Source organism: Corticium candelabrum, chromosome 1, assembly GCF_963422355.1.
Source record: "Corticium candelabrum chromosome 1, ooCorCand1.1, whole genome shotgun sequence".
In the NCBI taxonomy this organism is placed as follows: domain Eukaryota; kingdom Metazoa; phylum Porifera; class Homoscleromorpha; order Homosclerophorida; family Plakinidae; genus Corticium; species Corticium candelabrum.
The window spans coordinates 4,913,640-4,915,774 of NC_085085.1; the positions used below are offsets into that span (position 1 = coordinate 4,913,640).

Genomic DNA, 2,135 nt, shown 5'->3' on the forward strand with positions numbered 1-2,135 from the left:
ACACAAGCAACTTCTGGTTGAACGACAAATGAAATCAACACCATTGACTGAATATTGAATTTGCAGTTTAATTTAAACTTGAAAGAAATTTATGGAGTTGGATGAAGGAAAAGTTGAACAGAAATTGCTGTTAAAGCAGCAATAATGGAAATGAGACATTGTAGATGTTTGGGAGGATTTGACTTAGTTAGTCTCCTGGAGCCATTGGCACTTTATTTACATCATTGCAGCTGATCGATGACATAGAGGGATGGCAATAGCATGTGGAGACTGTCATGTTTGTTAGTGGAAATAGATTATACATCACTTACACTTACCTTGACCGTCCTCTGATTAATCATTCTATTGATAGTGTGTAAATGAACGGACATGACAGCAAGCAGACAATAGGTGGGAACATTGCTGATATGAGTGGACAAGCAAGTAGATCTTGTTGTATTACTTTCAACTTGTATCATTTGCTCATTGGTTTGGTGATGTTGCAGCTGGTAGTGTTAGTCATCTTGGCATTATGCATACAGCCATTGCACTCTGTTGATGTGGAGTGCATTGGAAGCAAGGGAGAACCGGTAGTGTGTGTTTGATCTCTAGTCGTAATGATCAAGTTGTATTGAGTGAGCATTTGTTGTCTTTTGTAGGGTATTCCCGGAGTTCCGGGTCCTCCAGGAAGACAGGTGAGTGATGGAATCCTGGATGTAGAATATATTTATTGAGGTACTAGTCATTATGATAGAAAATGTATGGGAGAAGTGGGTGAGTGGAGTGTTGATGAGATAACGTGTGAGAGTTGGTTAAATGAGACTACAGGATAGAGTAGAATGGGGATTATAATGGTTGTCATTATGAACATATGAGAGACCAAGTACTGTATTTTCACACATTTGGCTGCAAGCCGGTTTTTGCCAGGGTTGACCAAGGTCCAGCATGCCAAATAAAGTGAGGTGATATGATCATTCCTCCCTAAATACTAGACTTGAGCACGTTGCAGCTGTTTTATGTGTATTGAAACACTCCTACTAGTACACTACTTACATTGTGAAGAAGCACTACAGTGCTAAATCTATGGCTGTAAGCTTTGGCAACACGGAACAGCTATACTGCACATGCAAGAAATGACACGTGCGACTAGACTGCCAGGTGTACAGTGTGCTGCTAATTGACGTCAAGAGCATGAGAATGGGGCTGGACACATTGACTAACACTCTCAAGTGGCGTGCAAATTAACACCAGTGATAAGAGTTACTAGTGCATGCACTGCATTCCAATTGTCTGGCCATCCCTTTTTTCGGTCATTGGTGCTGCCGCCCACAGCCCTATTACTGTAATTCTAGTGTATGCAGACCTTGGGTTAAATATATACAATGAACATAATAGTCTAACATATGTATCGTGTATAATCCTATTTCTAAAGAAACAGGCCTGTACACAGAGGGGGTCGGGGTTTTTATGAACCTCCCGCAACAGTTAGAGGTCCTGCTACAGGGAGTTATAAGAAACACCGGTACAGCAATCCTATTGGGATATGATATCCACATGATGACAACAAACTTATTAGTCTATCTTCTTTTGTTATTTTATTATCTGCATGTGATTTGACCAAAGCACAGTAATTTACATCCCAGTTTCTGGCATTTACTATTTTGCACACATTTAAGGGTAGCTGTGGGTATTCGCAATCTTGCAGATGTCCAAAGCCAGGCAATTCTTGGATATTGTAACCGGATACATTCTCCTAGCAACTCTAGATGGATCCACTTTTATCCCAAGCGGACTCCCTTTTGAGACATATTCTACATATGGGTCTGGTAAAGTAATATGCCGCGTGTACAGGCGCACCCATAGCGAGCCAAGTCGTGCCTGCCCAGTATTCCAGCCCGTGTTTACATGGCCAATGCGTGTCATTAACTTGCGTCAGTTACTTGAGATTAACATAGCTTGCATTAGCTCACTTTTGCAATGGACAGAAGCCAAGCTACTCGTGTTTTTTCTTTATGGCTTTAGAACAGTCACATTGAGAAATGCGTACGACATGTACGAGACGTCGTACTATCTAGACGAGACGTTGGTCTATCGCCAGTTGTACCAAATGAGCACGCATGGCTCGTTTTCCAGCACGCTACGTTTTTACACGATGT

At 41.6% G+C, this 2,135-nt stretch overlaps 1 protein-coding gene across 1 annotated transcript in view; it reads left to right on the forward strand.

The window, feature by feature from the left end:
* Window positions 1-279: 279 nt before the first annotated feature.
* Window positions 280-2,135, forward strand: part of LOC134187748 (collectin-12-like) — a 7,267-nt gene continuing 5,411 nt past the window's right edge. The window contains exons 1-3 of the mRNA XM_062655901.1: window positions 280-423; window positions 486-569; window positions 639-674. The gene's annotated coding sequence lies outside the window, so the exon portion shown is untranslated. The remainder of the gene's footprint in view (window positions 424-485; window positions 570-638; window positions 675-2,135) is intronic.